This window comes from Monomorium pharaonis, chromosome 8 (genome assembly GCF_013373865.1).
Source record: "Monomorium pharaonis isolate MP-MQ-018 chromosome 8, ASM1337386v2, whole genome shotgun sequence".
Lineage (NCBI taxonomy): Eukaryota > Metazoa > Arthropoda > Insecta > Hymenoptera > Formicidae > Monomorium > Monomorium pharaonis.
Genome location: NC_050474.1, coordinates 15,501,616 through 15,528,041, shown reverse-complemented (window position 1 = coordinate 15,528,041; position 26,426 = coordinate 15,501,616). Strand labels below are relative to the sequence as shown.

At 37.6% G+C, this 26,426-nt stretch overlaps 1 protein-coding gene and 1 pseudogene across 1 annotated transcript in view; both read right to left on the bottom strand.

The window, feature by feature from the left end:
- LOC105831982 (lutropin-choriogonadotropic hormone receptor) overlaps window positions 1-26,426 on the bottom strand; it is a 253,454-nt gene that overhangs the window by 124,586 nt on the left and 102,442 nt on the right.
- On the bottom strand, window positions 5,865-7,303 carry LOC114254766 (annotated as a pseudogene).

The following is a 26,426-nucleotide window of genomic DNA, read 5'->3' as shown; positions in this document are numbered from 1 at the left end:
TCGCGGCTTGTTAAATCGTACAATAAATGCACTTATTTTTGAATTGCATACACCAGGATATCAGTTTTGCGGTCCAGGAACACATTTTAAAAAACGATTGGCTCGAGGCGAACAAGGTATTAATCCGCTGAACGCAGTGTGTCGCGAGCACGACACTGCCTATTCGCAAGGATTTTGCGGAAAGTCACTGACAATATACTGTCAGCAAAAGTGCGAAAATGCATTACAGCGGACGATTCGACTTTCGGAGGGAGAGCTCCCGCGGCAGCCGTTTGGGCGGCTGTGAAAACCAAGTCAAAAATCGGTATGGGTTTGAAAAAAAAAAGAAAAAAGAAAAGAGCGAGTAAACAAATACTTCCGGTAGCGATATGTGATGGTGTTCTATCCATTCTACCGTTGTTAGAAATTCTCGGGTCGTTGGTCGGCAGAGCGGTGGGAGTTGCAAACGTTGTAAATGATAACAAGGCAGCGCATCGTCAGGTGGAAAAATGGAAACGTCATAATCGTGTCATGGAAGGACATAGAGTTTTCGCTCCATATAAGCGTGGACGAGGAGTTTTGATTTAAAAAAAACGTTAATAATGCCAAAAAGTTGCAACTATTGACATACAATTATTACGGTTAGCGAAACGTATGCGCATTCCATATTTTAGAAAAATTTTTATGCGTACAGCACTACCAACGACGGGAGCATATCGAAACGAAGGTATTGTAAATTTGGATAATGCTAAAAGATTGGGTACACTGTGGCCTACGTGAAGAGGGAAAATCGCGTTATATACTTTGATAGTTTGGTAATCTTTGACTGCCAAAAGAATTGGTGCAATATTTAGACGTAAGGCGAATCGAGTATAATCACACGTTACGATCAAAGGCACTGCGGTCAACTATGTTTGCGTTTTTTTCAAACAATTAATAATCAATTTAAAGGCTAACATTGTGCAATTTAACTCAGTATTCGTTTCAACAGGTCACTGATGTTTACGCTAACCGACAAGAGTATAACCGACATCCTCGCGTTAAACTGTTTTCCAACCATAGATTTGAGCGATGGCGATTACGAGTTCGGCCTTACAGATTTTGAAACTATTATATCATACCTAATGTAAATTTGTCGAATAACAAATTTTACTACACAAAGACGACAGGAAAATAGTGGTTCTCGAAGGATTGTATGAACTGCGTGATATAGATAGATTTTGAAACACACAATTTTACAATTGCATCCCGAAGTTGTGACAAAGAGGACGTTTCGCAAAGAAGATGAAGAAGAGAGCGAGTATCCACTCGTGATTCGTGCCAACAATAATACAATAAAAAGCGAGATCATGTGCGCTTATCGAATAAATTTTGGTAAACCCAACAACATTGGATCGCTGTTGAGATTTTTATCAAGTTGTATTTTTGAATCATGACTGTGGCATGAATCGGATGCACCTATAAATATTATAAAACATCATTCACATAGAATGTAACGTGACTGCAGGTACATACAGCAACGAAAGGTGTGTACACACGATATATGAGTTTTCATCGATGATACCACCAGAATGTAAGATATCGCCAGGTCATTTATCTTCCAATCGTCGCACGGAGCGTTACTGATTTGACGATTCGCACTGTGGATCAGGACTGTCGATTGTTCCATTTTCGCAGAGAGATCATCGTTAGATTATACGTACGAAGACGATAACGTAAAATGCTCGTGTTGAATGAGCAGGTGAAGGACACAATTTTTACGCCAATTAAGAATATTCGGCCGTGTGACATAAATTGTACGACAGTTTAAAATATTCGATTGTCTGATAAAAAAAAATTTACTGCGTCAAACGTTGAATTTTTAAAATCTTTGGGATTCGTCATACAAAATATCTGAGATGTCTAACATCTTGAACATTAGAGGCCAGCCGATCTTTGACAATAGCATTGTCAAGATTGAGACTCACACGTACAATCCGTACGCCAAGTCCACGTTTGGACACAGTGATGAAATAAGGATGCCTGTACAACAGCAGGATTTATACACATTGTCATGCGAAAGTTTTCTCTACGTTGAAGGAAGATTGAAGAAGAAAGACGATAAGGATAAAGATAAGGATACGGATGAGACAAATCTTGGAAATAATTATGTGGCGTTCATGTTTGATGAAATTCGATATGAACTCAATTGTGCGGAAATTGATCGCAACAGAAACGTTGGAATAACCAGTATTATTAAGAATTATATATTGTTATTATATGACAAAGCAGTAATTATGCGAAATGCAGGGTGGGAATTTTTGTATAACCAACCGGAAAGATACTTCAACTTTTGGGGACTTCTTAGTGTATTATTGGGCTTTTGCAAAGATTATAAACGCGTGGTTGTTAACGCTCGTCACGAATTGATTTTAATAAAATCGCGCGATGATAACAATTCTGACGTGGGAAATTTTACGACTCAACCGGAAATTGAATTATCCAAAGTACAGTGGCAAATGCCACGTGTTATGTTAAATGAGATTAATCGTAAATGTATAACCTTTTTCATAATAAAGTCTCGAATCTCGAAAAAGGATGGCGGAAGCAAAGTTGTACACCTAATATCTGCTTTAACCAAAAGTACACTGTACTTTTTATTTATATTTGGTTAAGAGGTTACACCTACCTAGCGGGTAAAAAATTGATTTTTTTTACATTTTCTTAAAGCCTCAAGTTTCGAGAATATATCCTGAAAGTTTCATATCTGCAAAAATGGCGGAATTACAGAGAGTTGAATAAAACTGGATGCGTTTGAGTGCTCGAATTCTACTACTTGACGCGGCCAAATGCCCGAAGGTTACAGCCCGCATGAATACAGCATTCTTTTGTGTGTGTTTGTTTTGGGAGGCACTGGTTTCGGATCTTTATAGTTTGTTATTATCTCATATGACCGGAATTGCCGACTAGATGTAAAGTGCAAAATTCGGCTGTTAACAATAATAGAATTAAACTGGAAACTCTAAACGTGTATTTTTTTTTCAAAACACGGTTTTTAAAGACGATGACCACGAGTTCTAAAAAAACATTCGATGGATCGTTCTCAAATTTTTATACAATACTTTTAGAAACATTCTTTTTCGTTAACGATCCATTTTTTTATCGATTTTCATTAAAAATAAACAAAAATAAAAAAGACAAAAATTTTTCAATTTCAATTTCCACTCGTCGTCCTTTTGTAACAAAAACAAAATCGACAATCGGCGACTGTCACCGACAAACCACTACTGTTAGCTTAAAAACATCATTTTGTTTTTTTTGTTCCAAATAGATCGTTTAGGCGGAAGAGTGGTTACCGCTTTTTCCAAAGCTCATTTTTTAATAAAAAAATTTTTTTTATTGTCAAAACATAAATCAATAATCACACAAAATTTTATTTAATTCCCACTACCCGTTTAGCAGAAATAAAATGTCAAAATTAGGCCTGGTTTTCGGCTGTCTAGGTAGGTAACCTCTTAAAGTAGAAAATATTTTCGCGCACTTTTACGTCAATGGTCAGTGCGTCTACATCGTGTCGATATAAGAGAAATCCTAACTCCACAACTGTCAACTTTAGTACTTAATAACTTTTATATTAATTGAGAGCGATACTTTTAACTTACTAAGATTCTTGTTCTTACATCAAAATGAACGAAATTGTAAAGTTTGTCAAAATCGGTGGAAAAGCCCGTCTCTTCTATATTCACCTCAACTCTCTTTTCTTTTATCTCTGAAGAATTTGCACGCATTTATATCTGTCTGTTTGACACTGTATCCGTTCCTCACTGTATCCGTTTTGCACTGTGTGCGATTGCAACTACAGTGTGTTTGTCATTGTGTCCATTTCATTCAGGCTGCTGCGTTCGTTTATTACTGTGCACATCTGGGACTCATTCAAATTCTCTGGGCCAGATAACATCGTAAATGAACTGCTAAAGTATGGCGGAGACACACTGCAAGGAAAACTACTCACTTTCTTCAACAAAACTATAACCCAGAGGAAAGTACCACAGAAATGAAAAGAGTGCATAACCATTCCGGTATTTAAAAAAGAAGGAAAAACCAACTCAGTAAGCTGTAGAGAAAACAGCCTTCTTAGCACAACAGCAAAGTTGTTAATTAAAATTATATCAAATAAAATAGAGAAGGATTCGCAGAGGAACAACAAAGATTTAGAAAGAATAGATCCACAACGGATATTCATACTACGACAGATAATAGAAAAAGTCATTGAATACAATAAAAGTGCTTATATGCGCTTTGTAAACCTCATGTAGGTTTTTAACAGATTAAAATTCAGTGACGTGATAGACCTGCTAAAGAAGCGGGAATTAGACTCAAACATAATAGTAATTATTGAATTGACTAAATACAAACAATAGTACATGCATAAAAGTGGATAATAAAATGACGAGCAAAATCCCTATCGCAGTGGGTATACGACGGGAGCGTCCGAAATGAGTGAGTCCCAGATGCGCACAGTAATAAACGGACACAGCAGGCTGAATAAAACGGACACAATAACAAACGGACACAAACCAAACGGACACAGTACAAAACGGACACAGACCAAATGCGCACAGACCAAACGGACACAGTAACAAACAGATACAGTAACAAACGGACACAGTAACAAACGGACACAGTAACAAACGGACACAGTAATAAACGGACACAGTAACAAACGGACACAGACCAAATGCGCACAGACCAAACAAACACAGTAACAAACGGACACAGTAACAAATGGACACAGTAAAAAATGGACACAGAAACAAACGGACACAGACCAAATGCGCACAGACTAAACGGACACAGTAATAAACGGACACAGTAATAAACGGACACAGTAACAAACGGACACAGTAACAAACGGACACAGACCAAATGCGCACAGTGCGAAACGGACACAGTCGCAAACCCATATGGTACAGAGAATGCTTTGCACACACGGGAGGTGCAAGGGGGGCTTCCCCTCTTGCACCCACTCCGTCGGTAGGGGTGCCTTGAGAAGTCGCAACCTATGTGGTAAGTTCGTGCGCATTTGATCCGTGCGCATTTGGTCCGTGCGTATTTGGTCTGTGCGCATTTGATCTGTGTCCGTTTATTACTGTGTCCGTTTGTTACTGTGTCCGTTTGTTACTGTGTCCGTTTGTGACTGTGTCCGTTTGTTACTGTGTCCGTTTGGTCTATGCGCATTTGGTCTGTGTACATTTGGTCTGTGCGCATTTGGTCTGTGTCCGTTTCGCACTGTGTCCGTTTGGCCCACATGAGTTTGCGACTTTCCACACAAAACAAGATGTTCATTAAAATACTTGTACAGATATTTGATATTCACACACTTTTTACATGGCTTGTGCTAGATAGAGCATGCACTTGTGGCCAAAAAGCATGAGGATATGACCGCTGCGCATGCTCAAGTAAAACATATGTGACCATTTTAAACGTGGCCGTTTCGAACGTGAGCAAATTGAACTCGGTGTAATATTTCCCGTGGCCATTCTGAACGTGGCCATTTCGAACGTGGTCAAATTTACGCGTGGCCATTTCGAACGTGGGCAAATTATATCCACTCAGTATACAACAGAGAGATAGCTTTAATCCGACCCTGTTCAACATTATCATAGATGAGATCGAGAAAGTTAAAATGGCTGCCAGAGAATATAGAACAGGAAACGACGAGATCAAAATAGTTTGCTATGCTGATAATGCTGTGATAGTATCGGAGGACGAACACAAGCTGCAGAAACTCATACATAAATTTGAGGCAGGTAGTTTTCTTGGAAGTCCTCGTAGTTTGGGTTTCCCTCCTTTACTACCTTAACTAGTCTATTATCAGTCATTCTGTCGACATAATCTCTTCAGGCTTTTTTCTGTTCTTAGTTAATCTTACAACATTGACTTTGTCCCGCAGGGTGTTGTCTATTATTTATCATACAATCTTTATTTCGGCTATTTGTAATAGACACTTTGTTATCGTTGTTTCCATCCGCATTTTATTGGAGTATGCCATGATTGGCCTTACACACGTCTTATACATCCTCAATTTACTACTAATGCTCATATGCTTATTTCTCCACATCAAATCTCGCAAAAGTCCCGAGATAATAGCAGCTTTGTTGTTTGTGTTATCTCCACTTTGAGGTCTTTATGGTTGGTGATTTTGGTCCCTAGATAATTGAATGCCATGACTTGTTTTAAGCTGCTGTTGTATACTAGCTAGCTTATATCTTCTCGGTTCTCTTGATATTATAAGCAATTTCGTTTTTTGTACGGAGAGGTTCAACATAAGCATCAAAAAACAAAATTACTATATATAAGAAAAAAGAAAAAGAAATACGATAAATATGATAGAGTGTTTTCTTTAATATTAGAACATTTGAGTATATATTTGTTGTCTTATATGTGTTGTTAATAATAGGTAAACATGAATGAATGAAATATTATGTGTAATTATTGTTTACAACGGTCTTCTTATAATAGGATTATTTTGAGTAGTAACTGTATATTACCATTCTATCTCACCAGTCTACTTACAAAGTAATCTCTTAAATTATTTTTAATTCTGACGGCATCACCAGCTGCATTGTTAGCACCCATCCTTCCAATGTGTTAAAACATATTTGCAGCAAGTACATTTCGATGCCATGCACTATTTTCAAGTAGCTCACCATGTGATCAGAGCCAATCCTTGAACGTTGTACCGCTGTTGTACTGGCAACTCTTCCTCAGAGAACAGAAGGAAGTTATGAAGCACCAAAGCTTTACAATCTTTTCATAAGTTTCTAGACTGCAGGCAATGATGCTCTTTAAAATCGTCCATTTGAAAACCAAAATGCCAAAGCTATTTTTTATGATTCTTCTAGCCTTTGACAATCGACAATTAAATCAATTTCCGCAATCCTAGGCCCTCGGCAACATCTCTGTCGAAATCTTCATTCTTTTCATCTGTTTCCTCTTCTTGCTGATATTCTTGGCTTCTTCGATACGTAGGTTTCGCATATGGTCTTATCATAAAAGTTGTAAGAGGAAATGCAGCATCGCCGATAAATGTAAAGGGCATTGGCTTTGCCAAGCCAAAACTGAGGAAAAGGAAAATCAACTTATCCTCTCTCCAATCTACGACCAAAGTCAGAATTCGCCCATACTCCTCTGTCAGAAATGCCACCTAAAACAATTGATGGCTCATATATAGTGCATTTGAGTATAATCATAATCTTAATTATACATGATATTTCAATGATAATATACCATAATCGCCAATATTCATCCATATCAATCTATAGTTAGCGTTACAAGCTGTCATCAAAACAATCGAAAAGAACTTCTTATAATTGTAACATAATAATTCTAATTTTAAGGGAGCTTGAATTTGAATATGTTTTTTGTCAACTGTCTCCAAACAGATAGAGAAATTTCATTGATTTAAGAACCCGTGCCATTTAATGCCAGTCATTTTTGTGCATTGTAAATAAATATATGAGTTGTAATGTTGTCCATATTGTGGCACAAGTTTCTGGAATTATTTTGTAAACTGTAGAATGTTCAATACGAAAGCTCCATTTTTTTGCCACACGCTATCGGCATGACCAAAGTATCTAAAATATAAAATAATGTAACATAAAATTATAAAACATAATATAAAGTAACATAAAATTATAATTTAAAATTATAATTTTTGATTGTTGCACTATAGTATATTATTGCAATTTACCTCAAAGTAAAAGCAAGATGAAGCTCCGGTAGAAAAGATCATCGATTACTTTTTCCTTCCAAAAACAGAGAAATTCTTTTCAGCAGCCAATCAAATTGTGCAGGAGTCATTTTTGTGTACTTATAAAACTCTTCGTAATCAGTCTATTTGAGTTCATGAAATAAGTTCTCTCTCTCTTTCTCTCTCTCTCTCTCTCTCTCTCTCATGAATTCTCTTTGTTTAATAAATAATTAAACAGCCGTTCAGAAGTGGGATTTGGCTTGTCGTTTTCCGGGATTTGACCAAATCTCACTTCTGTAATATATCACTTTCTAATCGTTGTGCATTGTATCACGTGGTGTCTTCCGTCTTACGGTATCATTCTTGTTACGCGAGTTCATGTCGGTTATAACAAGAAATCAGCAGCAATTAGAATCTCTTTCGTATAAAAAGCTTTGCGAAGATAGGCGTTGTTATGACTTTACTCCTTCTAAAAATCGCAGTGAGTGTCTCGATGCAATTCTCTTTTTAACAAGCATGGAATCTACACGTGGTGGCTTTGAAGAAACAACTTCCTTGATTCCTGCATCAAATAGCGCAGCGAATTTTACGTCGAGTAAAGTTTCTCAGCTTTGTGCGATGCTTGCGCAGTTGTTATCCACATTGAACGGAGATAGCATAGCAGCATAAGCGCTACTTTTTCCTGCGGTTCGGCATCAATGCCCTTGCAGTCGAATCGCGTTATTACATCACACTTGTCTCATCGCTCACGAGAATCAGGCGTTATGCCAGTATTCACAGTGTCGCCGGCTCAAGTTAAGCTGCTCGTCAATTGCCAGATTTTGCCGATTAAAAAAACGGCGACATGCATTTGTGGCTCTAGAAGGTTGAGTGCGTGTCGCGCAGCATTGAGAGTTGTCGAAGATGTTATTCTTCTTGCGGTTACCAATAAACTTTCAAAATTAGAACGTAGGTGGTTTGACCTAAATTCGGGCATATTAAATGAATCGTGGTCAGTGTTCAAGGACGTGTTAACACAGCATTTCCAGAGGATGGTCTCATTCAAAATCGTAATGAATAGAGTGAAAGCTCGCCGTTGGAACCACACTAAGGAATCATTCCAGGCGTACGTCATGGATAACCTAACTATGCAACGTGACTATGCAATGTGATTATGCAACGACTCAAGCTTCCTGACAAGAACGCTATTTCATATATCAATGCAGGTATTGACAATAATTCTCTCTGCGGTATTACTGCTGCATTACATGCTGAATCTATTGGGAGCGGTGCATTTGCACACGGTGTTTTTGGACACGATATTTTGCGCACCGTTCATTTGCGCACTGTTCAATTGCACACTGTTCATTTGCACACCGTTTAGTTGCACACCGTTTATTTACACACCGTTCAGTTGCACACCATTTATTTGCATACCGTTTACTTGGACATAGTGAGAAATAACTATGCTGAGGGCACCCTGCCGATAGAGTGGGTGTGGGAGGGGGGCCGAAAGCCCCCTTGCACCCCCCACCATGTGTATGTGTGTGTGTGTGTGTGCGCGCGCGCGCACCCGCGTGTGTATGTGTCCGTTTCTTTTCGCGTCCAACTGAACGGCAAGTGAGCGGTGTGCAACTGAGCGTGTACAACTGAACGGTGTGCAAATGAACACTGTCCAAAAGCACCGTGTCAAAAAAAATGGTGTGCAAATAAACGGTGCGCAAAATATCGTGTCGAAAAACACCGTGTGCAAATGCACCGTGCCCATTTGAATCGTGTCCATGTGAGTGCCACCCAATCTGTTGACCAATTTCTGGAGATGCATAATGTTACACAGGCATTCAACGATTCAAGCAAAAGAAGTCCAACCGTTCGCTAAATGGTTCCCAATAAAAATAATACAATGTATGATGGAGTACTTCCTTTAATATTAGAACATTTAAGTATATATGTATTTGTTGTCTTATGTGTTGTTAACAATAGGTAAACATGAATGGATGAAATATTGTGTGTAATTATTGTTTAAAACGGTTCTCTTATAATAGGATTATTTCGAATAGTAGCTGTATATTGCTATTCTATCTCACCAGCCTACTTACAAAGTAATCTTTTAAATTATTTCTAATTTATCATACATGACTCATCTAAAGATGACATGCAACAATCGCAGTCAAAGAAAGAAGATTTCTTAGTACATTGCAAGTATAAAGGGTTATGTTAAGGCAAATTTCTTCAAGCTAAAGAGAAAGGAGCAGGAGTCTCAAACTGTCGCTTCAGGCTCAACGTCACCGGTGATGGCCGTCGAGGAGAAGCCGCAGGATGCAGATTCCATTGTAGTTCTGGTCGAGATGATGGACAATAGGGCGATAGAAACCAGCAATTCTTTAGTCAAGGTCGTAAACATTAACGGAAATTCTTATAATATAATCGGTCTCTTTGACATGGAAAGTCCTATTTCTCTCATTAAAGCATTGGTTTTCCAACGTTATTTTAATAACTCGCATATCGAAATTTTTGTTTCCAATCGTTCTTACAAAGCTGTAAATAATATACCTATTCCTATATCGAGTACTATGTCAACAAGCATTATAGTAGAGCCTATTTTAAATTTTCAGGCAAAAATCCGATTTCATGTATTTACATCCGACGCGACAGCAACCGATATGATTATCGGCCACGACTTTCTTAATGAACATCATATTAAATTATTATACGATCCTAACGTTAAAGACTCAGACAAGTTAAAGCTTTTGTTCTTTGCAGTTTTACCTGATATTATGGAAGTTGTCTCAAGTATCACAGTCCTAGAAGACGTAGAAACAGATTACGATAGAGAAGTGGAACAACAATTGATAAGTATGCTTAAAGACGATACAAAGGTTATCTTTGTCCAAGATCATCATTGCGTGAAAGTAACGCTAAAGTACAAATCAGTTTATGCTTTTGCATCGCGTAGATTCGCGTGGGGTGAGCGTCTCCAACGAGAGATTACCGACGATCTCCTTGCTGGAAGTATTATTAAGCATAGCACTACCTCTTATTGTGCGCAGGTAGTTCTCACTTGAAAGAAAAATGGATCTTTGCGACTTTGCGTGAATCTCCGTCTGCTTAACGATAAAGTAGTAAAATAAAAATATCCGTTTCTTCTCGAGGTTTGGCGCGTTTGAGCAACAAAAGAATCTTCTCTCTCCTTGAATTACGGGACGGTTTTCATAAAATTAAAATCCGAGCATACTCGTTTTTTTGCCATCTGGACGGGTAATATGAATTTACGTGTTTATCATGTAGTTATTGCGAAGCCCCCGTAGAATTTCAACGTAGGTAATTCAAGTACTACAGCCTTTAATTAGAGACGAAAGCGATCATTTACATGGACGATATTGTACGTTGTTCAACTGAACGGTGTCCAACTGAACCGTCTCCAACTAAACCGTGTCCATTTGAACCGTGTCCAATTGTACTATGTCCAAGTGAAGGCCACTTGTTCTTTGTTTTTGTGTTAAGCATTTTGGCAAATAATAATAAGTTAAGGATAGTTGTAAGAATAATGTAATATGGCGCAAGAAATACCTAGTCACACAATTGTTAATATTTACGACTATGTTATTAATTAGAAACCTTTAAGATGAATGCGATTTTTAAGCTAGCCAAGCTGTAAGATCGGATATGCATATTATAACTTGTTATTATTTTACAGGTTACCTGTAAAATAATAACAATGCTCACACATGTAAGGTCTGCGAGATGAGTATGGTTGTGCGAAAAGGATTTAGGTCCCCGTTCGTTGCAGGGTAGGGAAATTGCATGTCCGAGCGTGGCTAGCAGCAAAAGGACGCACGTCGCGGTCAAGAGACAGTCGAGTTGCAGTCGAGCCATGGAGTAGGTCAAAAGAGGTCACATCTACGAAAAATCTTATAAGAGCGAGAGTGTCGTACCCGTCGAATAGGGGCATACGCTCAGTCCATCGCTTCAAATAAATTCCGTTCTCACAAACAATAAGCTTCACCCGTTTTATTTTATTTACTGACACTATAATAAGATCATCATTATCCATTCTTACGCGTTTTATCCATGTGGTTAGACTGTGGCTAAATATGGATTTAAGCGACGGGTTTTAGAACTAGTGGCGTATTTTGTAGATATAAAAAAGTATAAAACTACAGACCTAGGTTAAGACTTGTGACTTCCAATTACCTACTACAGACTACCGACTCATTGTAGACTTGGCTTAATATTTTCATTAAATACTGACCGAATTGCACACGGATTCGATTGCATAAAAACCTGATTGCGCATCGAGCTGTTTGCACACGATTCTTATGAAAACTTTACTTAATTAATAAACAAATTATATAAAATATACTTTTATTATATTTCTATTGTGTTTGAATTTTGAGAAAATACATTTGAATATATTTTTGTTGTGAGCGAGGCACTCGAGAGGGTGCCGTTGGCACATGATGCGATAGCGTACATCCCGATAGCACACATAAAAATTTAGTAAATTCCCGATAGCACATCCCAATAGCACACGTCCCGATATCGCACAGTAAAAAAGGCATATTAGCCCGATAGCGTACAAAGTAAAAAGCGCATTATCTCGATAGCGCACATCCCGATAGTGCACATCCCGATAGCACACATAAAAATATAGTAAATTCCCGATAACACACATAAAGATTTAGTAAATGCCCGATAACGCACATCCCGATAGCGCACATTCCGATAGCGCACATCCCGATAGCCCACAACCCGATAACGCACATACCGTTAGCGCACATCCCGATAGAGCACATTCCGATAGCGCACATCTCGTTAGCGCACATCCCAATAGCGCACATCCCGTTAGCGTATATCCCGATAGCGCACATCCCGATAGCGCACATAAAAATTTAGTAAATTCCCCATAGCGCACATTCCGATAACGCATATCCCAATAGCGCAGGTGAGTTCCAAATGCACACAGATCAAAATAGACACAGCAGGCTGAATATAACGGACACAGTAAAAACAGACAGTGTCAATCAGACAAAAATAAAATCGTGCAAAATTTTCAATAAAATTTTATAAGCATGAAGTGTTTACTGAATGTAGTCAAATGTAAACAGGGATGAGGAGGGAGTGTGGGTGGACCTCGCTACGCGTAAAAAGTCACACACACACACACACACACACACACACACACGGGGGGGGGGGTGCAAGGGAAGCTTCGTCCCCCCTTCCGCACCTACCCGTCGGTAGGGGTGCCCTGAAAAGTCGCAAACCCATGTGGTAAGTTCGTTTGTTACTGTATCAGTTTGGGAGCGTCCCAGGTGCGCACAGTAATAAACAGACACAGCAGGCTGAGTGAAACGGACACAGACCAAATGCGCACAGACCAAATGCGCACGGACCAGATGGACACGGACCAAATGCGCACGGACCAGATGGACACGGACCAAATGCGCACGGACCAAATCACACAGGGTGATTCTTAATGGATATAGCACACGTCACACACACCCACCCACACACACACACACACACACACACACACACACACACACACACACACACACACACACACACACACACACACAAAGAGGTGTAAATCCTACTGTGCAACCTCTACGCGGTACATCTTGGGTAATGCCGCCGCGTGTAACATTTAATCCTTATAACTCAAGAAATACCTAATGAAAAGACATTTTGTTATAGTGTTTTAGAAAACTCTCAAGATAAGCTACAAGAATATAATAAAAAGGAAGGTGTTCTATTAAAAAGGTTAAACCGATGGTACTACTTTATGTCCCTCTTTGAACACTACAACTTTTGTCTGAAACATTTTCCACTAAAATACTTTGTTTGCAAGATATAAGTCTGTAACACTTTAAGTGACTCACCCTGTATGTATATATATACATATATATATATATATATATATATATATATATATATATATATATATGTACATATATATATATATTTCTAGGGGGGGGGGGGACAAATGTGGAACGGATTTGGGACGGATGTGCTATATAATAATCGAGTAGCCATCTTAAAAATCTGCTTTTGACATGCGCATCAGCATGTTTTCTATAGTGTGCTTTCATGTGTTGTATGCGTATGTATGTATGTGTGTATGACAGGGTTGGAAAATAACGCGTTACTTGTAACGCCGTTACCGTTACAGTTACTTTTTTTGGTAACAAACTGGTAATGGCGTTACTTTTTTCTGTAACTGTAACGGTAACGTAGTTACATTTTTTAAATAACGTACTTAACGAATTTAACAAGAATTTATTTTTACCGTTACTCTTTATAGTTTAAATTTTCTACTTATAACATATCATAATTTTTACATTTTTAATCTTCATTCAACCGATATTCACAGTTAAAATCATCTTATAGAAACAGTTTTAAGATATCATGAATCAACAGAGCAGATCAGTGAGCGCTTAATAATTTTTACTATGATTGGTTCGGCTTCTAAATCTAACGAAATTAAAGAATCACTGAGAGCTCACTGATCCGCTCTGTCTGCTGAACGCGCCCAATTACAGAGCCGTAGCTCTTGTTACGTCTGGCAGACTCCACGATTTTCCTTCGTCAGAAAAACAACAAAGATTACAAAAGAAATTCCGTTTCAACGGTCTCCGATAATTTTTTATGCATTTAGAATTAGTCTGTTAGAAACATGACGACAAACATGGATGGACGAAACGACCAAGTTGATAATTTCAACTCTTTTTAAATATCGAGTCAACAAACAATAAATTATGAAGATAGAAGTACAAAAACAAACTCGGGTTCGAAGCAAGGTTCCACGTTTCCTAAAAAAAAGAGCCATAAAGAATCTAAACGTTGTGTGTTCAACATATTCATGCATCCGCGCCAATCGCGCAGTGCCGCTCGCGACTAGACGGAGGTTGAATAGTTTTGAGAACGCACGCGCGCATGATACACACATGACCGCTTTTCCTGCGCACGCGCTCTCCCTCTCACAAGACGTGAAGTTGGCTGTAGGGCGCGCCTTTTATGTAGTCAGTAAATAAAGAAGCGGTGATATAAAAAAAGAAGTGCTTTATTCCTTCCCCGATACACAACAGAGCATTGGCGACGAGGATGGGATTGCCGTTGATTAAGTAAAGGCAACCACAAAAAGACTGAACGACAGTGACGGTCGAAAGCACGTATATTTCACTGCATTCCATTATACGTTGAACACCACGGGTATCGATACATGTTTGGAACAGTCTAGAAACGTATTCTTTCTTTCGAGAGTACAATCATTATGGCGGAGGTAGTGCTACACGGGAGTTTCAACATCAATCCGTTTGATCTTACCACCACTGACTGGAAACGGTGGTTGCAAAGATTCACAGCCGCAGTGAAGATTTTCAAGGTGCCGCCTGAGCAGAAGGTTATGTACTTGCTACATTTCATCGGATCCACAACGTTCGACGTGATATGTAATAAATTAGCACCGGCAGATCCATATACGGTCTCTTTCGATACATTGATAGACAGTCTTGAATCTTATGCACCAGAACCTTTGAAAATCGCAAAAAATTTCCGGTTTTACCAAAAGAAACAACGGGAAGGAAAGAGCATTAAAGAATTCGTCGCAGCATTACAGAAGTTGAGCGTCTATTGTAATTTTGGGACGTATTTGAAAACGGCACTACAAAACCAATTTGTTTTCGGGTTGGTCAGCCGGCGTAGTCCCGGCTACTTGAAACCAAGGACCTGATCTTCGATAAGGCGGTGCAGGCGGCTACAGCCATGGTACTATCGGAGAAGAATGCCCAACAATTGCAATTAGGATCGAGTGAGTCCCAGATGCGCACAGTAATAAACGGACACAGCAAGCTGAGTGAAATGGACACAGTAACAAACGGACACAGACCAAACGGACACAGTAATAAATGGACACAGTGCGAAACGGACACAGACCAAATGCGCACACTGTACATGCACACGGACCAAATGCACACACGGAAAGTCGCAAACCCATGTGATGCAGTGAATGCTTTGCACGCACACACACGGGGGTGCAAGGTGGGCCTTTGGCCACCCCGTCCAAGTCGCTAACCTATGTGGACTTTACTCTGCTTGCAATGTACATGGATTGCATTTGGTCCGTGCGCACGTGCAGTATGCGCATGTGCAGTGTGCGCATTTGGTCCGTGTGCATTTGGTCCGTGCGCATTTGGTCTGTGTCTGTTTCGCACTGTGTCCGTTTCGCTCTGTGCGCATTTGGTCTGTGTCCGTTTCGCTCTGTGCGCATTTGGTCTGTGTCCATTTATTACTGTGTCCGTTTGTTACTGTGTCCGTTTGGTCTGTGTTCGTTTGTTACTGTGTCCGTTTCACTCAGCCTGCTGTGTCCGTTTATTACTGTGCGCATCTGGAACGCTCCCTCAGGATCAGCAGTGGTCAACTACATAAGGCCCAAGGACAAAAAGACGTCGCAACCCAAACGGAAACCTTCGACGAAATCTGCGAAAGTGGAAAACAAGCTGATTCATTCTAGTACAAATAAACCTCGCGTTAACATAGGGTCTAATGTATCTTCAGGTGTGGAGGCAAGCACTTAGCAAATAAATGTACCCTAGATCGAAGCATAAAGTGTAATAGTTGCGATACGCCAGGCCACTTACAAAAAATATGCATGGGCGCGAAGCGAGCGTCCACGAACCAGATCAAAGAAGTACTACTTTGGAACACACAGAGATAAGTTTTTCGAAACACTAACAGTGGACGGGCAACCCATGCGTTTTGAAGTTGACAGCGGAGCAGTAGTCACAATAATAATACCCGAACGTTGAGGAAATATTTTCAAAATTGTCGTCCAATCCCAACGTCATTACAGTTAATTACATTTTTCAAAACGCAAATTCAAATCGTAGGGGTTGTACCCGTGATTGTTACCTCGCGCGGAGTAACTGTAAAGTTAAATCTCTATGTTTCAAATGTGGATCGTGAGCCACTTTTAGGGCGCGAGTGGATACGTCAGTTGCGAATACGTTTGACGAAACCGGTAAACAATGTACATTCATTAGTTGACGTTACGGAACACAAAATTGCGCGATTACTACAACAGTATAAAGAGAGTTTAGATCCGCATTCTACTAAAATTAAAGGTATATAAGCCAATCTGACGTTAAAAGATAGTGCTAAGCCAGTATTCTTAAAAGCTCGTTCTGTGCCTTTCAAACTATTACCGCTCGTTGAGGAGAAATTGCAGTCGCTTGTTCAAGCCGGTATATTAGAAAAGGTCAACACTTCTAGATGGGCTACACCCATAATTCCTGCCCTAAAACGCGATAATAAGGTTTATATCTGCGAGGATTTTAAGGTTACAATAAACCCTAACTTACTAGTCGACAAACATCCACTGCCGATGATTGACAAACTATTCTCAACAATGGCGGATGGATAGAAGTTTTCCACAATAGACTTGAAAAACGCGTACTTACAGCTCAAAGTTTGTGAAAAAGATTGCAAATTACTTACTTTAAATACACATAAGGGATTATTTTGGAGTACAAGATTGATGTACCGGGTTAATTCGGCGCCAGCTATTTGGAAATGGAAAATATTCTGGGGAAGATACCCGGAGTATCACTGTTTCTAGACGATATTAGGATAACTGGTCCTAATGATGAAACTCATATGCAACGACTTGAGCAGGTACTGCAGCTCTTGGCTAAAGCAAATATCAGAATCAATGAAAGCAAATGCGAATTTTTCAAAGATAATAGATTATTGTGGATATCGAATAAGTAAAAACGGATTACATAAAACTATAGAGAAAACACAAGCCATCGACCAAATGCCAAGATCAAGAAATGTAACAGAGTTACGTTCTTTCCTTTGCATGGTAAATTATTACGATCGTTTCATCAAAAATTTGAGTTCGATTTTAACACTCTTACATGAGCTCCTACAGAAAGGAACTAACTTTAAATGTATAGGTGTGAGCAAGCTTTTCAAGCCACGAAAGAGATAAAAGTAATACAGTACTCAAATTGATAAAGAGGCATACGCAATAATTTTTGGCGTAAGGAAATTTCACCAATACATTTTTGGAAATAAGTTTACATTGTACACCGACAATAGGCCTCTAGTACAGATATTTGCTTCAACGAAGGCGTTACTTGCATATACCGCATTACGGATGCAGCATTACGCGGTATTCTTGCAAGGTTTTTTGTTTAACATTAAATATAAGAGTATAAAACTAAATAGCAACGCGGACTGTTTATCACGGTTGCCAATTTCGACATCCACAACGACGGATTGTGACGTAATAAATGTTTACGGAATAGAAATAGTGCAGAATCTATCAGTTCGGGTAGAAGAATTAGCGCGTGCTACTACAAATGATGCACAATTAAGTAATATTCTAAAAGTCTTACGTGAAAAAAGGGAAATACCTGTAGAATTGCGATTTAATATAAACCAATCCAGCTTTTAGCATCCAACAGGGCATACTACTTTGTAATGGGAAGGCGGTAATCCCTAATGCGTTACGGGAGCGTTTTCTTTTTGAATTGTATAAGAGTCATTTCGGGACAGTAACGATTAAAGCGTTAGCGAGAAACATTTTCTGGTGGACGGGCATTGATAAAGAAATCAAGAGATTAGCGAGAAATTACGTTACATGTAATGAAGTGTGAAACAACTCACCGAAAACCGAAATACACGAGTGGGAGCCGGCGGAAGAACCTTTCGAGCGTGTGCATGTTGACTACGCGGGACCTTTTATGAATCTTTTTTTTTGTAGTTATGGACGCATATTCAACGTGGCCTTTCGTACGAATAGTAAAGGATAATACAGCGAAAACTACTATAAATGAATACAAAGAGATTTTCACCGACTTTGGCTATCCAAAAATAATGTGATGGATAACGGTCAAAATTTTTGTCCTACAGAATTTTTACAATTTTTAAAGTCAAGAGATATTACTCTCAAGTTTTCTACTCCATATCATCCGTCAGCAAATAAATTAGCCGAAAAATACGTCCAAATGCTGAAAAACTCTTTGCGGAAAATGTTGACGGACTTTAAAAATAAAGGATTAACGTTAGAGGATGCAGTACAAGACCTTTTAGTGCAATATAGAATAACCTCTTACTGTATTATAGATATAGTCCCATGCGATCAAATTTTTAAAGGAAAAATGCGTACAAATTTAATCTTATGTTTACCAAACAAACCAAAAAAGTGTACAAATACAAATGCGTTCAAGCAATGTAGATTTTTTATGGCGGGAGAGAGTACAATGTAGAGATTACACGAGTAGAGTAAAATGGCGTTTTGGAAAAGTAATTTGTCGTACCGGAAAATTACACTATACAATCGCACTGGACGATGGTCGGATCTGGGAACGACACATAGATCACATTTGCAGAACTGGAAAAGAGAACATCCATGAACAAGATTGGTACACAAGTGAAAAATTACATGAGGAGAAATGCAAACCACCAAATGCCGAAGAAGTGCAAAATAGACCTGGAGACAATTCAGAAGAACCGGAGTTACTAAACGACGCAGGCAACCTTCGTGATGAAAAAGCGATACAGGAGGAAGAACCAAGAGATCTGCCTTTAGAAAGATCTAACCTTAGAGAGCCGTCAACCAGAAACAAGAGGGTGCCTGCGAGATTCGCCGATTTTCATACAAAGTTTATTTGAGAAGTTTTGAAGTTTTTTTTTTCGAGGGGAAACTGTTGTGTGTTCAACATATTCATGCGCAGTGCCGCCAGCGACAAGACGGAGGTTGAATGGTTTTGAGAACGCACGCGGGTATGATACACACACGACCACTTTTCCTGCGCATGCGCTCTCCCTCTCACGAGACGTGAAGTTGGTTGTAGGGCACGCCTTTTATGTAGTCGGTAAATAAAGAAGCCGTGATATATTAAGAGAAGAAGTGCCTTTTTCCTTCCCCGATGCACAACACTAAACATTAGCAAAAAATAAATAACCGTTTTCTCCATCTGCAAACCATACCGTAGCACGTCTAGCACGATAAAGAATTACTTATCTTTTTAAACCCGAAGAAAAGTTAACCTAACCTACGCGATAGGTTGGATCCCTTCAACAGATTATTCAACGTATGATTGGTCAAAAAGGAAGAACTATTTCTCCAATAAGAAAACTTAGAATTCACCCACCACACAATCCTGAAAAAGAGTCCTACCAATTAGAATATTTGAACCACCTACATCTGGATCCTCCCTCTGTAAGACTGTGTATATATAATACCAAATCTTGAAGAGAACCAGTTAGTAATTAATAACGGGTAAGAGAAGTAATTAGTAACGCGTAAGAGTAGTAATTAATAACGAGTAAAATTTAGTAATTAGTAGCGAGTAAGAGGAGTAATTAGTAGCGAGAGGGAATAAGATCAGTAAGAATCTTCCAAAACACTATCAGTTAGCAGGTAGTTACCCAATTAGTTAGTGAGTCATTTAGTTAGTTAAAGAAAAAAAACAGCAGTGATGGAAATAACAATAGGAGAGTAATATGAAGTTAGTAAAAACTTGTATAGCAATTTTAGTTGTAATAGAATGTAATCATGTAGAATCAGTGCGTGAATAAACTTTAATGCCGTTCCATCCGGTCAAGAGATCTATTCAATTTCGACAGATTTGTTCAAGAACCAGTAATGAGTAGGTCCCACAATCACAATTTCTTTCTTTTGTTTTTACGTTACTCACCTCTTTTTCGTTTTAAGTCTTTAAGAGCCGCTCCTATGAGTAAGTCCCGCAATCACATTTACTCCCTTCTGTTTTAATTCTTTAAGACACGCTCCTATTATTTATAAATAATTCCCTCTTAGAGTTTCTCGTCCCCCTTCTTTCCCCGAACTTCGCAGATTCCGAGCCTACCGTTCAAGAGTCCAGCCGGGCGTTCCGGTTCGCGGATTCCGAGCTTATCGTTCGAGAGTCCGGCCGGGCGTTCCGGTGAGTGAGTCCCAGATACGCACAGTAATAAACGGACACAGCAGGCTGAGTGAAACGGACACAGACCAAATGCGCACTGACCAAACGGACACAGTAATAAATGTGCACAGACCAAATGCGCACGGACCAAATGCGCACAGTCGCAAACCCATGTGGTGCAGAGAATGCTTTGCACAAACAGGGGGTACAAGGGGGGCTTTGCCCCCCTCCCGCATCCGCCCCATCGGTAGAGGTGCCTTAAAAAATCGCAACCCATGTGGTAAATCTGTTGGTTACTGTGTCCGTTTGGTCTGTGCGCATTTGGTCCATACGCATTTGGTCCGTGCGCATTTGATCTGTGCGCATTTGGTCTGTGCGCATTTGTTACTGTGTCCGTTTGTTACTGTGTCCGTTTCACTTAGCCTGCTGTGTCCGTTTATTACTGTGCTCATCTGGGACGCTCCCGTTCTGGTTCGCGGATTCCGAGCCTACCGTTCGAGTGTCCGGCTGTTCCGGTGCGTGAATTCCGCCCCTAGTGTTCGAGAATCCAAGCAACAATTCACGGTTTCGAATTTCAATTTTCGAGAGTCTGCACTTTTCTCACCTCCCCTCCCCGAATTACTTAAGATATAATGTTACTTACAAGCAAAGAGTTAGTTTTACACTTCCAAAATTTATATTAACCCTCTGACCGCACACTGGGTTAGCCACACTCAGGCCGATTTTATAACAAGCAGTAGTGGGGAGATGGAACATGGAGGAGAAAAAAGTTAGGTGTCCCTTTTATCTTGCGTGCTTGATCCGGTCAGTATTTGCTTAGTGCCTGCAGCAGCGTGAACGAAGGTTTGATTCTGAGTGTGATACACTCAGTGTGCGGCGAGCGTTACAAAATTGTGCAGAGCGGAAATTTGAAATGTAAGTAAAAGTGATTGCATTTAATTATAAATTACTTTTTTTTAAACCAAGTAAAAGAACATTAGTGAAGTGTATTTTCGTGTATTACAAATAAATTTTTGTATGTTTCCAGAGAAGTGAATACACGGAAAAGTGGATAGTTGAACTTTCATCTCTTTATATTTGAGTTAAATGAACAATAAATAATCATGAAAACAATAATTGTTGTCATTTTATTTACAAATATTTCGATGATTTCGATTTTATGGTATTAACTTCAATCGAAAAATAGTGAATATTCATATGTTTAAAAAAATGGGTTTTTTGGTACAAATAAAAAAATTGATAATACACTCATTCGAAAAAAAAGCGGTACACCTAAAATTTGTCAAAAAATTACTAAACTTCCAACGACGATAACTACGCGAGTAATAACGATAGGAAGGTTTCTAAAAAAGAAAATTAAAGCTTCAAATGTCTACTTTAAAAATCGATTCATTAAAATTTTGCGTAATAATTTTTTTCAAAATGGCGTATGACAAGGCGAGGGCATGCGAAATTGAAAAATATTGGTCCGAGTTTGCGACGATCCATGGCGTGAGGCAAGTATCGCAACTTAATTGGATAAAAAGCATGCGATAAAATAGAATCTCCCCTTCAAAATGCTTTTTTACTCGTCTCAATACGATGATTTCTCCCCACGTAACACAAAAATTGCAGTTACAGCAATGTTGCAACAACATTGTAATCTTGCAGCAATATTGCTACAATGTAATTGCAATTTTTGTGCTATGTGGGTTGCTGAGATATGCGCATTTGAATAAAAAGGCAGTTTTTTACTGTGCGTATATCTCAGCGAAAAATTATAGTATCGAGACAAGTAAAAAAGCATTTTAAAGAGGAGACTCTATTCTATCGCATGATTTTTATCCAATTAAGTTGCGATACTTGCCTCATGCCATGGATCGTCGCAAACTCGGACCAATATTTTTCAATTTCGCATGCCCTCACCTTGTCATACGCCATTTTGAAAAATATTACGCAAAATTTTAATTAATCGATTCTTAAAGTAGACATTTGAAGCTTTAATTTTCTTTTTTAGAAACCTTCCTATTTTTATTTTACTTAGTTATCGTCGCTGGAAGTTTAGTGATTTTTTGACAAATTTTAGGTGTATCACTTTTTTTTGACTGACAAGGGAACGGACAGAACTGTCCCTTTGTCGATTTTAATGAGCTTTAGATATGTTGTAGAACATGAAAAGATATTAGACCCATATTTTTTTTAGCGGCGTACTCGACGTTTAGGAGTTGAAACCACCCCTCGAAAATAACGCGTTTTTTTATTTTTGGCGAATATCTTTGAAAATATAAGGTTTATGAAAAAATGATTTATACAAAAGTTTTATGGTATTTTATACTCTTTACAATAGCATATTTAGATTTTTAAAAAATTTCAAACTTTTTAATTTACCCTACTCCCACCTCTTTAATGCTCTTTAATTTTTGTCCTTACAAAATTTTCAAAATTTTGGAAAAAAGGGGTGGGGGTAGGGTCAATTAAAAAGTTTGAAATTTTTGAAAAATCCATAAAACTTTTGTATAAATCATTTTTTCATAAACCTTATATTTTCAGAGATATTCGCCAAAAACGAAAAAACGCGTTATTTACGAGGGGTGGTTTCAACCCCTAAACGTCGAGATACGTCGCTAAAAAAAATATAGGTCTAATATTTTTTTATGTTCTACAACATATCCAAAGCTCATTAAAATCGGTGAGGGACAGTTCTGTCCGTTTCCTTGTAAGAGCCTTATCGGTAAATTTATATACCTTATCCACATATCCGGCTTGCAATTATGAAATAGAATGCATGACATGTACTAAATACACACAGAAAAATATCATTCTACAAACAAGAAAAGTATTTATTTTATTCAAGTAATAGTTTGCTTCAACCAAGAATATTTTTTAAATATTATTTTTCAGGTATACTTGTCACAAGTATTAGAAAATTATACAGTATGTTAATGTTTGTTGTTATATTTTACCTTATACAATTAAGAAAAATATTTTACGATTTAATTGCCAAGAAAACATGATTTTCATAATTGCAACCGTCACCCAGATAGCACAAGGACATCCATTGTATGTCCAATGGATATCCGCTTCTTGACATTCGGACGTCCATTAAGAGTCCAAATAAGGTCCGTCGGACAATCGATGGACGTCCGATAGGATATACGTTTGTCACAATTTCGGACATTTATAGAAAGTCCGAAATAAACCAAATTTTGGACCTATTATGGTTTGATTATTTTTTTTGGGCCTTTTTCAATTAAAGGGCTTGCTGCAATAGTGGGTTAATCCACATTTTGTAAAAATCATCGACATAAAGCATGGACTGCGCATTTCCTGCAAAAAGCTCTTGAAAAGTGTCCGACAGAAAGACAAAGAGGAGACATTGTCCGGGTCAATTTTTTCCTTTGTCTAGCGCCCATTATGCTACTGGTTAGACAAAGACAGCGCTTGACCCAGACCAATTGCTGTGTCCCTCTTTTGGTCGGAAAAAGAAACGAAAAAAAAAACGAAAAAGAAAAAGAAACGATAATAAAAAAGAAAGAGAAAAAGAAACGAAAATAAAAAAACAAAACGATAAAAAACGAAAAAGAAACAATAATGTATTATAACAAACATTAAAAAAAATACCAATAATTAATAGTGTTAATAATAAATAAAAAAATAATACGTATTATTTCATATTATTTCATATTATATCTAAAAGTAGAACAATTAAAATAAACCTTTTAAAAATTAAAAATAATATAATTTATTATTTACAAATTAATGTTAATTAGAACTATTGTAAATAATATATATATAATTTACAATATTTCTTTTAAATTATATAATAAAAATAAAGATAAATTACATAAAAGTAAGATCCAAGTGCGAACATAAATTAGATATCCAGCATAAGACGTTCTGAATAGAACATCCGTTTTAATTCCAATAATGGACATCCTATGAATGTCCATTTTATGTCCATGGACATGAGGACCTGAATTGGACTTAAAATGGACGTTCTTGGAACATCCAGTGCTATTTGGGCATTCTGCGTCCGCCACTTTGAATTTTGAAAAATAATATTAAATTTGTTTTTAGCGATCCCAAAAACATAAAGATACATATTTTCAGCGCTGAAGTTTTATAACTTTTTGAGACATTGAAATATTTATGTAAAATTATGAAAAAACTTTTTTTGACAACGTAATAATCAATTATTATAAAAACACTTTTTTCAAAATTTTTCAACAATTTTAAAAAATCGCACATTTTTAAGAGATAGACTTTGATTCTAATATCAATTAGAAGTTAATGTAAAAGGTTTTATTTAAATTCATGCTGTTTTGAATTATTCTGCAGATTTTGATGTTTTCTGTCTAAAGGCACTCCATTATTTGTGTATACATTTAATTAATTTTTAAAATATAGGAAACTTAATTGTTTCTATTTATTAATATCTATTAAATGTAGTTAAAACCTCTTATTATCTAAAACTTCTTTATTAATAAAATGCTGACTAATAATTAACTAATAAAATATTGATTAATAAAACTTTGATTAAATTAATCAATTAATTAATTGATTAAAAATTTACTAATTATGATCAAAGTAAAACTTGTCATATAGCATGACATCAAAGGACCCCGCACAATTTATATGAAAAGAAAAGCTTGGTCAATTTCCTTGAATTTTTTATATATTGTAGTACTTAAAGCCCTAATGAAAAATTACAATTTGTGCGACTTTTCTATGTTTAGTTTCGGAGACAAAATTTTTTGAAAATTGCTATTTTAAGGTTTACTGCGCGCGTTTGCACTTGTCAACCTGCTCGCATATGTATATATACACATATATCTGCATGTATAAATGTTCGTGACACTCTGTGTGTGTGTGTGTGTGTGTGTGTGTGTGTGTTACAGCAAAGATAAGCATATACTCATTAATGAATAATAATGTTGTAATATTAATTAACAGGTGTTAATTAATATTACAACATTATTATTCATTAATGAGTATATGCTTATCTCTGCTGTAACACACACACACACACACACAGAGTGTCACGCGAACATTTATACATACAGATACGTGTGTATATATACATATGCGAGCAAGTTAACAAGTGCAAACGCACGCAGTAAACCTTAAAATAGCAATTTTCAAAAAATTTTATCTCCGAAACTAGACATAGAAAGGTCGCACAAATGGTAATTTTTCATTAGAGCTTTAAGTATTACAATATATAAAAAATTCAAGAAAATTGACCGAGCTTTTTTTTAATATAAATTGTGCGGTATCCTTTGCCTTGTTCTTGTTACTTTGCTATCATATTGTATACAGCAAAATTTACCATGTTTTTGTCACAAATTTGCTATCAAGCGATGTACAGCAAGGTTTGCTTTATTCTTGTTATAAATTTGCTTTTATATTTTATTAGCAAGATTTACCTTATTTGCATAAAATATGCGTCATACTATTTGCAACAAGCCTTGCCAGCAAAAGCTAAACTTTTTGCGGACACATCTTGTCACAATTGTGCACATAAAAAAGCGGTCGTACGGTCTCAATTTAATAAAGATACCGAACTAGTAGATGAATCTTATTTTGCCAGTTTAGACGAACTTAAGAATAACAATAAAAATACACAGCTAGGAGAAAGTATAAGTAACGCATTTACACATAAAAACAATGTTAGCTGGTCAGGTCGAATTTTACAGCCAGATTCAATTTAACTCTTGAACATCGTGGATTGATTGAGACACAAGTCAAGCATAAACTAAAATTAAATATCTCATCTTTTGCAGCTACAGTAAGTAGTTCAACAGTCTTTATTCTTATTTGTGTTA